The following is a 12,030-nucleotide window of genomic DNA, read 5'->3' as shown; positions in this document are numbered from 1 at the left end:
TCTTGGTAAGAATCCTACATTTAATTCCAAATTAAAGCATATTGAGGTGTGATATCATTGAATATGAGATGCATTGGAGACAAAGTTGTTTTCACTTGAGAAGATCCATACTGACGAGAATGGTTCAAATATGATGACAAAGATCTTCCCTGTGACAAAAATGATTAACTGTAGAAATGAGGCAGACATGGTGGAACAATTCCTTCCCACTTAAGTCGTAAGGGGAGAGATTTGTAGGTTGAATTCACTCTTAAAATGGGTCCCATCATTTATTTAGAGAAAAAAAGAAGAGAAAAAAGATAAAAGAAAAAAAAAAGGTTTTTATTTGAATTATTTTATTTGGGTCAAACCCAACATGCATGTATTTAAAAGGAATTTTTTAATCCCTAAAGCATGACAACAAATAAGCAACTAAACAGGGATTTCAGAGAACTGCAATAGAGAAGAGGAAAATACATAAGTGATAGATGAGTGTAGCAAACCTTATCAGTTTGAGCTATAAATTCAATATGTTTTTCCTGTTACTTAGCTAATTTTATTTATATTCTTGTTGAGTAATTTTAGTTTCTCTTAGAGTTCTTTTGGTATACCCACATTTTATGGAAGAGTTGTTTGGAGTGTGTTTCTCACCTTTATTATTCGTCAGTGAAGATTATTATTCCCTAGTGTTACTAGGAAGACTTTTGTATACTCATTATTGATAAAGATAAAGGTTTTACTGGACTAGATCTCATGGTTTTTATTCTCTCAATTTGAGTGAAGTTTTCCATGTTAGAAATTTGGTGTTCTTACTATTTTATTTTTCTGTTATTATTATTGTGTTCTGGAATTAGTTATGCTAGTTGTTTATTTAAATTGCACAGGAAAACATTTTGCTTGAAAAAATATTCCATTTATTTGATAATTTTACAACAACATGCAAGAATACCCATGATAATTTAACCTATTTAGAATTTGCATAAGACCGATGAAACTCAAATGTAGGAAAGATGAAATTAGGAATTTGCAGTGAAGAAAATGTACTTTTTGTTATATATTTTTATGAGTATGGAATGATAATTTATAGGTCAAGTTGTATTGTTTGACCAGGTTGCGATCCTTGATGAACGATTTTATATTAAATGTTGTAGTTTTTTTGCCCACTGCAACATTTCTCAAGCGTTGCATATTTCAATTGCTTAGTGCAACTCTTCACGAAGCGTTGCCTATTTCCAAATTCATTGTCTATTGCATCACTTCACAAAATGTTACTTATTTCTAAAAAACAAACAACCTAGTGCAACACTCCATAAGCGTCGCCTATTTTTGAATTCAAAAAACATACTTCATTTATATATTTTCTTGTTATTTTAAAATACATCCATGATAATTAATTATTGTTATTAATTACAATAAAAGTGCATTCAAATTTCTCATAATTCGATCATTCATTAATTAATGTACCAATCGCATTAATATTGATTGATTATGATTTAAAACAATTAATACTTGAAATCCCCTATTTTCTACTATTTTATAGATCAATTCTTTTATTTTGTATAAATTTAGTTTCTTATAAAAAGTATATTAACTTCAAGAGTTTAATGGATAGCACTCATGGTGCAAAATGTTTTTTACATTGTTATTTAACATAAATTCATTGTTCAGCTATGTCATACTATTAATTAATTCAACCAGGGATGTGTCTTTGTCAAATTTTCCATCAATTATGTGCATCTTAATTTCGTCACCTCATCCTCTATTACTATAGTTTAAAAAGGGTTGTAAGCAAAATAATTGATGTTTCTCTTTTTCCCTTCAAAACATATATATTCTAAAGTAATTACTATGTCTTTGATATAAACACTTGTTTATTTATAGAATTGCTGCCCTTAAGAGTAAAAAATGAATCAGCAAATGTATATGGCCAAGATCTTATTCATTCTCAAAAGCACTTCACGAGCCTAGTGAATTGCATAATGCTTTGAGAAAGACTTTGATACTAATCAACCAGCACATAGGGCCAGGTACATTGAAATGTCTTCAATTATTCAACTCTATCCACTTTTTTTAAGGTAAAAAATGAATGTCTTATAGCTATTAGATTAGCCTTTTGATATGTGACATGAACCTGTCCTTGTTAATTGAAATTCTTGATGTTATTAGTTGTTTACTTTACTGAAATGAAGAAACACATTGAGATTTATACAAGTAGGATTTTTCTTAAAAGAGAAAAAATCTTATCTTCAGTTTTTTATGAGCCAAACCTAAATAGTTCAGTGTTATCTATTCCATTTATGTTTTGTTACTGTGTCCATTATTGATCAATGTTCTCTTTTTTTTTTTATTTAAACTTTTTTTGAGCATAGTAAACTCTTCATATTTTATTTTATAACACTTATTTTAACTTGTTAATAATGTAACAAATCATATTCTGTATCCAACAATTAAGTACTATGTGTCTATAGTGACAAAGTACTATTTATAGTGATTTAAAGTTTGATATTAAATCTATCAAATCTGATGACAACTATGTTTAATAAGACAACTTGAAGTTCAAAGAATTTAGTGCTAGTCTTAGTCATAAAAAAAATATGCTTTTTCAACACCACTTAAAATATTGATGTGTATTGTGTCAAAGTCGCAATGAATTGTAACTAGTTAACCTTACAAGAATTTAGTATATGAAAAAAACGAATTGCATTTCTCTGGACAGCGGTTCCGTTTTAACAAGATCAAACTATTTAAATTTAAGTTTAGTATTTTAAATTATTAAATAAAAAATAAAAAATACATTTTATTAGACAATTAAACTTAATCGAATGGTCACTAATGATCTAAATGTGTGAATGTTAAACTTTGTGAAGATAGATAATTCATTTTTAAAAAACCTTACAAATAAATGAAATCAATAAAAAATAATATTCAATTGCTCATTATCAAATTAATGAAAATTTTAATATAGTGTTGGATTTAAAAACCAATTTTAATTTTGAAACACGCATTGCATTTGTCATAAATAAAATGCGTTCTAGAACATAGTCTGCTTTGAAAAAAACGTAGTGTATTCCTTCGTATTAAGGAAATACACTATGTTTTTTCGGACATCTATAAAAGAATTTTTGAAGCCATTTTATGAGCGTGGGAGAAGATATGAAATTTTAGTGAAAAAAAACAGACAAAAAGAGATTCTTAGGGTTAAAAAACATTTATACATACTTTGAATTTGTGGATTTATATATTGAGAGTTGAAGAGATTTTGAAACATTTGAGTAAAAAATAAGAGTTGTTTTTAGGAATATGGAAGACTATTTTCTTGTATCTCTTCTGTAATCTCTTGTAACAACTCCAAAAGTATAGTGAAATGAAGAACTACTCTATCCTCAAAGTAGCTCAATTTATCAAATTTAATGAACAGATTCTTAGTGTACTCGTCACTTTATCTTATTGTTCTTTCTCATGTGGATTTGATAACATTTTCATGTGTGTGCATTACTTTTGCTTGAGTCCATTTATTTTGATTGTCATTGTTTTTTGTTCTAAATATCAAAATGTCTTAGTGTGGTTTAACCTTTCAATTTCACAATAAGCGGCACCCGTCATGAGACAAAAGGGTTAAGTTACAAGTAAGCACCATCAGTTCTAAATGAGATATCGAATAATTTTTCGGATACAATGACTTTGGATTGTGGAAAGTGAAAATGCATAAATGTTAATTGAACAAAGGTGTGTAGAAGCATTGAAGGGTGATGCAACACACACACACACACATACACACAGACACACGTAGACATACACACGTGCACACGCGCACACAAACACACACACACACACACGCGCGCGCGCGCACACACACACACACGCACACAACAAACAAAGAAGATCGAGATGACGGATAAGAAATGGAGTGTTATTATCTTGTACCACAAAGATTAAGTTTTAAAGAAATTCGTAATGGAGAAGACTGCGGATTTGATGTAGTTCATTCTTGAATAATTGTATATGAACAAGTCTTTGGATCATATTTTGTGTATGAAACAACAACTCTAGTCATTCTGAATAATTAAGAAAAAAAAATCTATTTTGGTGCAATTGACATAATTTCACAAGATCATTGATGACTTAGAGAATATTAAGGTGAAAATTAATGATGAGGACAAATATCTACTCTTGTTAAGCTCATTTTTCAGATTCTTTGATCATTTCAAGGATCCCCTTATTTATGGTAAGGAATGTACTATTATCTTGGATGAAGTCCAGACGACTCTGAGGTCCAATAAGTTTTCAATGATGAAATTTTTAATGGTTGACGATAATGGTGAAGGTTTAAGTGTTTTAAGAGTAAGAAGTGAGAGTAGAGGGAATTCTAAATTCCATCATTTTGATAAATTAAGTTTAAAATGCTTGATTTTTCATAAAATTATTCACTTCAAGAAAGATTGTCCCGAGAGGGAGGGTGACAATGATGATTATGTGTCATTTAATTATTATTATGTATACTATTTTCAATATATTTATAAGATTAAATTTAATAAAAGTGTAATATTTCATGAAAACATTATCACTTGTCTTAATCTGTGTGCAAAAAACTGTGTGTGCGTGTGTATATGAAAATAAATGTGAAAGGACAAATTATTTATTCTTTTCTCTCTGCAATGAAAAAGTACTTGAGTCATTTCTATATCATATATTTTTATTTCTTTCTCTATAATACTCTTTTACTGTGCTAGTTAGTTAGTAGATAAATGAATATATTTCATCAGTATCATAAAAAGTGTCTCATTTACACTTAATTTATGTCTCAAAATAAATGTCATTTTATAATACCAATACAACATTTATTATTTTTTCACTACTTTACCCCTATCTATTAACTTTCACTCTTTTCAACAACTCCACTAACTATAATAAATAAGACTATTTTAGTAAATGATATTAATTTTATCATTAAAATCAACACATCTAATCATTTTTTTAAGAACCGCACATAACTCAAATAAGATACTTATTATGAGACGGAGGGGGAAACTTTTTAATTCTAGCACTAGATTCATTCTCTCTACTTTCATTTGAAACAAAAAAAAATCACTTTTCTTTACTCTTCTCTCTCCACTCATTCTCTCAATTCAACTAAACATCAATGACTCATATCATTTAATGGAGATCTCCCCAAACTCATATCATCAAGAAACACCACCACATAATAAATGTGTTGCTTTTCCTCTTTTTATAATTTGTGTGCCATTATCTTCCATCTCTCCTCAAGGTTATTATATAATTTAATGGTAAACCATAAAAATATTAGATTAAACTAATGTCTCATGGAATATGACACATATTTATTTTTCTAAGTTACCCTTCTCTTCAACGAGATTTTTATATCTTTCCATCAAGAACTTTTTCTCTTCAAATATCGTGCAGCTTTCCTTCTATATTTTTTTGTAGTTGGTGAGGTTTTGCTTCTCTCATGCTCACCATTGTTATTGCTACTATGCAAAACCGATTTGACCTCTAAAACCATTTAAACCTCCGGTTTTACTCGATTTGGTCCGATTTCTCTCTTGTTTTAAGGTTTATGGTCCAGTTTTGGTAATAGGCAGTTTGTAGCGTATTTTAGACCGGATAACGAACTGGTTCTTGGTCCAACCGGTCCGACCGGCTGGTCATGTCCAATTTTCACTACATTGAGTATTAGTAATAATGAGATTAATTAGATTTTTATTATTTTATTAAATTAAATAGTTTAGTGTGAATAAAGGGAGAAGGGAATCGAAGAGGAAGAGTTAGTGGGGAGTGAATAGGAGTTAAAAAATTTAAAATCATATTTTAAGGGAAAAGAGAAAAACGTAAGAAAAGGGAGGGACAAAGAGGGAAAAGGAAAGGGAAAAAAAGTTATGTGCTACGAAGTAGAAAACTATAACATTCCAAAAACCATAAAAATAACCTTATTCTTCCCCTGAGACCTCATTTCACCAAAAGCTTTGCAATAGAGAGTGTGCAAGAGAGAACTCCTGCCATTGTCAGGAGCTTCACAGATAATTTTTGTCAAACACAAGTTAGGCGTAATTGTTCTATAATAGTGATGCTTCCCTTGTAACCTGACTTCGGCCTAATTCCTCGTGGGAATTTACCTAAGGAATGATTAGTAATGAATTCTAGATGAGGTTTTCTACTTGAAGGATAATTCTGTAGATCATTGTGTAAATTGATGTGTTTCTCCTTAATCACGTATATGATTGTTAATACCATGCTTTTATTTTATGAAGATGTGTTATGATGAATTGATTGCCTTAAATCAGTGTTTAAGTGATGTCGTGTTGTGTTATGTTTTTGGAATTTCGTGCATGTATTGTTTTTCGGAGTTGGTATCAGAGTTTGTATGTCTATCAGACCTTTGTGTCACATAGTTGGTATCAAATTCGGTCTGTCTATCATGCATTTTTGTGTTATGAATATACTATACCCTTTGTGTAAGACATGTGTTGTTAACCCTGTTAGTAATGTATTCCCTTATGTGCTATTTGTTTTACTGCTTATAACTAGTATATATTTTCATGTCTGTTTGGTGGAGGAAGGAATGACTGCTAGAAGAAATTACCCTACGATGGATGATTCCCTTGAAGCAATGTCTAATGTTATGGCTTAAGCTACTCAAGATTTTCAAGGTGCTCATAATGAATGAGCTAATGATTTGTGTGGGCTGGGAAAATTTCTAAAGAATAACCCACCTACATTTAAGGGAAGGTATATTCTTGAAGGTTCTCTTACTTGGATCCAAGATATTTAGAACATATTCAGTGTAATGACATGCACAGATGAGGATAGGGTATCACTCAGAACTTAGATGCTCGCTAAAAAGGCTGAGTACTAGTGGGATAAAGCTTGCCATAGATTGCAAATAACAGATACTACTATTACCTGGAAGAATTCCAAGAAATAGTTTTTATAGAAATATTTTCCAAAAGGTGTCTGTAACTTTAACAAAATTGAATTTTTGGAGCTGAAGCAAGGTGACATGACTGTGGTTGACTATGCATCAAAATTTGAAGAGTTATCCGGGTTTTTTACTCATTACAACGGGTAGATGTTAGAGGTTTCAGATGTGTGAAGTTTGAAAATGGTATGCGTCCTGAAACCAAGAAATTTATTGGTTATAAGAAGATTCATCATTTTCTAGTGCTGGTAAATAAGTGAAGAATATATGATGAAGACAAGGTCCACTCATTATAAGAGTGTGAATTCTGGAAAGTATAAGAAATTTGGTAATCAAAACCATGGTAAGCCATATGCGATTCCAAGTGGATAACAAAACTTTTTTGGTAATTAGAGGACTACAACTGGAAGTGGAAGAGGTAACAATAGAGGGAATGGAAGTAAGAATAACATGGGTTCTGGAAATAGTAGGGGAGGTAATTCGACTCCTCGGATATGTGGGAAGTATGGTAAGATAGGTCATCAAATTTTTGAATGCAGGGATGCAACTCCGACTTGTTTCATTTGTGGAAGACAAGGTCACACAAGCAAATTCTATCATAGGTCGAATAAGGAACCAAGTAGTGATAAAAGTTCTCAAGAAAATGAGAGATTTTTTTCTCTTAATGGTGTTGAAGCCTCAGGATCAGACAATTTGGTTCAAGGTACATGTTTTATCCATATTATTCCCTTAATTTCTATCATCGATAATTGTGCAACATATTTATTCATATCACATAAGTGTATCAAGAGGTTAAATCTTAAAGTGTCCCCTATGAAATTCAATGTGGTCATTGAGATGACAACCAATGGTTTGATGGTCACGTTAGTCTCTTGCTTTAGTTGTCCTTTGTCCATTTACGATAGGTATTTTGTGGTTGACTTAATTTTGTTACCCTTAAGTCAACTAGACATTATTCTTGGAATGAACTGGTAATCGTCCAATCATGTTCACTTGAACTATTTCGATAAAAAAAATTGTTTCATGGACCAGCGGAGTGTAAGGATTCATGATGTATCACCACCAACCAAGTAGAAGTATCTTTGAAATAGGATGCCTAAGTGTACATGATGCTATCTTATATGAAAGTAGAGAGCAAATCTTCGTTCAAGGAAATTTCCTATGGTATGTGCCTTTCCTGAAGTATTCTCAAAGGAAATTTAGCTCGTGTTTATGTCGCATCCTGCGAAAAATCAACCGGCGAGCTAAAAACAAAACACACACAGAGCCGCCACTGCGCGTTATTTATCCCAAAATAGGGAAAGGAAACGCTCAGAAAAATCTGGAAAGGAAATGGTCTTGCGACCAAAGAGACAGGGTAAGGGAGTCGGTTACGCAAGGGGAAGGTATTAGCACCCCTCACGTCCTAGGTACTCCTAGGGATCCACGTTCTAAAATAAAGAATAGGTTGCTAAACATCACACACACACGCGGGGAACGCAGGTGGGGTTAAGAGGAAAGAGCTCGATAAGGCGTCGCACCTTATGCCTACATATCTTGTCTGGCACAAGAATCAGAGCCACTGTAGTTCGGCTTACGCACGCCAAACAACACAAAACATACAAACAAGCAAGGGTGGCAAACATGGAGCCCGACAACCACTGGATGGAATTACGTCGGCATCCGAACCAAAACACACTCAAAAGGGCAAACGTGGAGCCCGACAGCCAATCACTGGGCTTACGTCGGCATCCGAACCAAACACACAATCAGATAACAAGTAAACACACGCAAAAAGAAAAAGGTTGCCCGGAGTGGTCTCGCACGACCACCTGCCTACATACCTCGTCTGGAACGAGGATCAGGGCGATGTAGTTCCCCTGAAAGGGACTGAATTGCTAGCCAGAAACCGGGGAAAAGACACACTACTAGGGAGCTGGACTCGAGCCTAGTGTTGTCATGCATCGTTTACCCTAAGTTCAGTTTTCTATCCTACTTGCATAAGCAAACTACTCCTATCCAGGAAAGAAGCAAGCACACAAGCATACAGCATAATTCAAGCATACATCAAATGAGAACAAGCATCTCAAACAGATATCCACACAGCACGCACTATAACCAAACAAGTGGCTCACACAATAGGTTTGACTGCCGAAGCGAGTCGTCTGTACGGGTTGGGTTTGCTCTTAACCTTGCCATTACGAGGCTAAGGTGAAGCAGATGAAAGGATGAAGTGAGGATGAGACCTCACAGCTCTTATCCCTAACCAGGGAGAGCTTCTGACAAATGAGCATGGGTCCAGAATGGGGGAACCCTTCTATACTCAGAGACTCTGACACAATGTGCACTGCACAAGATCTTGGGCTTATGATCTCAATGCTACAACCATGTAATGGGAGCAAGGAGAAGACTCAACTGAATAGTGGGGGGTAGACTGCATACCCCTACCTTCCACCAATTGCCTTATTTAAAGGACTTTCACCTGCTTGGCACGAAAAATAAACAATCACAATCATTGCCTCTTAAGGAGGACTTCAGACATTTATTTGCCCGGCCCGGTAACAGCCGGGTCTCCAGACTACATGAAGTTAGGAAGTTATACCTCAATGCAAGTTGCTTAAGCAAAGCAAAGCAAAAGTTCACAAGGAACTGAGCAACTAAAGTACCTGGAAACAATCAAACACAGTTAGTAATCAGACAGACAAACCATAAACAGCAAGTGTTCAATCAATCAAACTATACAAAGCAATGCACAACAAAGCAAGCTCAAAGCTCAAGCCCAAGCTTCAAAACCTACAAAACAATGTTATGTTAGTATACAAACATCAAACAACATCAATTGTATTAACTTGATTCATTCTCCATGTGCATTATGCCTTTGATCCTGAAAAATCAAGCAAATATTAGCCACAAGACCACTAGGCCAAGCCTAGGGTCCAAAGCAAGAAAAAATTCCTAAACAGCAAGGTATTCTCAAACCAAAGTCAAATTAATGTCAAACAAGAGCAAACCCCATTGGTCTCATGTTTATATCATTCATAATGTTCATGTTATGCACAAAACAATCCACATTGGTTCAAATGAAGCACCAAACACCCAAACAGAACTATTGCATTCAAATCCACATCAAAACAATTCCAAAAATTCTCAAATAATTTACACCTAAACAGAGGATATTCAAGGTCTACCATGTCAAATTTGAGCTCAATTGGGCAAATGGAACCATGTTAATGAAAATCAACAAAAACAGACACAATTTCATGCTCCAAATCACAACATCAATACATGCTTCCACTTCAAAAATTCATAACTCAATGAAAACAGTAAAGAAATGGATGGGACCAAAACAGGGATGTCACACAATGTGTCTATTATAAGCATACCAAATTTCATGATTATCCAACACCATATGAGCATTTCACATCAAAATTACAAACATGTACCACATGGACTTGCATATTTGACCAACAGAAATGAAAAATCACAATCAATTTGAAAATGCAATGTAAAATTCCACAAAAATTCATACAACATCTCAACATGTTAATAATTCATCATGCAAAATTTCATTTCATTCTACCAAGTCAAGGTCACTCAAATAAATCCAGCAAATTGACATAATGAGGTGTGACACAAATTGTCACACCTAAGTTCAATAATTCATATCTCAATGATCAGGTATCAAAAATTCATGAAGTTTATATGGAAATGACCATCAGCCAGTCAACAATTATCACAAAAATTTCCAAGAATTTATTTGCAAGCATGTGCATTTCACAATTAAAATGGTAGAATGTATCAAATTTGAACACATGTGAAACAACCTTAAGGCAAACAAAATTATTACCAAGCACAACTTTGACCAATAGGTCAAAAAAATCCTAAAGTCAACAAGGAAGTCAAAGGAAAAATTCTCACATTTTTCTGAATTTTCTATAATTTTCTATGAATTTTTTAAACATGTTATGAATTTTTTAGAATTTTTTAGAATTAATATTAATTAAATAATTTAACCAATGGCAGATTTGTAATTAAATTAGGCGGGAGCGGGAAACGCTCAATTCAAAAATTCGAATGGAAATCTGGATCAAACACAAGTTTATCGTCGTTTCCAATCAGAAATCACCAGAACACGCAAGAACATGGAATTTCCAAACCAACACCAAAATGCGCAAATGAGTACTCGTTAGAACCGTATGAACATGCACAATCCAAATACGAACTCGAATTAACCTAACAGTTGCTATATCACACGAATCGATCATGTTAGGGTTTTGGATCAAAACTTCAAACCTAGATTTCTCAGCCTACAGTTCATCATTTGCAAATCTAAAAGCATCACGATGCTCTACATAGCATGACCTATAGAACGCACATAAGCATTAAGCGAATCATGATGATCGAATTTTGAGGCACCTGTTACGGCAGTGATGCTATTGATGACCTTTGCGCGATTCAGCTCCAAACAGTTGCACTATATGCTCGTGGAAAGGAGATGCGAAGCTTAGATTCACTCGATTTTGCTCCTAGCGCTCCAAATCACAATTCACCATTGATGGAGCTTGAAAGTGCAGTCGAGATTGGCACGGTTTTGGATGTTGAAAAGCACAAACAGATGGAGCATATGGTGATACAAGATCAATGCAACAAGAATTTTGCAAATTGATGCAAAATTGAAGAAGTTTGATGAATTTGAAGATTTTTGTGTTCTTGAGATTTTGAGAGAATTTGGAAAGTTTCAGATCCAATTTTGGGGAATGTGCATTCTGTTATGATTATTGTGTGATTAGAAATATATATGTGTGCTTAATCCAAGCTTAAACATGTAATTAGCCATTTGGAGATGATTAGTGAAATTGGTTTTTTCAAGTGAGGGCAAAATGGTCACTTCCACATACAAGCCAATGCCAACTCATGTACAGCTCACACACTCTCTAAATGACATGTGTGAGCTGTTGCCACTTGTTTCACCTTCATTGGATATGCCATTCTCATTTTCACTATGTAATTGCACTTTGTCCAATTTTTGCACTTTCATTCTACAAGTCAAATTCCAAACCATAAGGCCTAGGCATGGTATGATGATTCCAACAATTTTCAAATACCAATTATGAGGTGTAGCAAAAATCCTCACTCAA

This window comes from Lathyrus oleraceus, chromosome 2, assembly GCF_024323335.1.
Source record: "Lathyrus oleraceus cultivar Zhongwan6 chromosome 2, CAAS_Psat_ZW6_1.0, whole genome shotgun sequence".
NCBI classification, from domain to species: domain Eukaryota; kingdom Viridiplantae; phylum Streptophyta; class Magnoliopsida; order Fabales; family Fabaceae; genus Lathyrus; species Lathyrus oleraceus.
The sequence above is the reverse complement of the archived record's forward strand: the minus strand, read 5'-3'. Positions refer to the sequence as shown.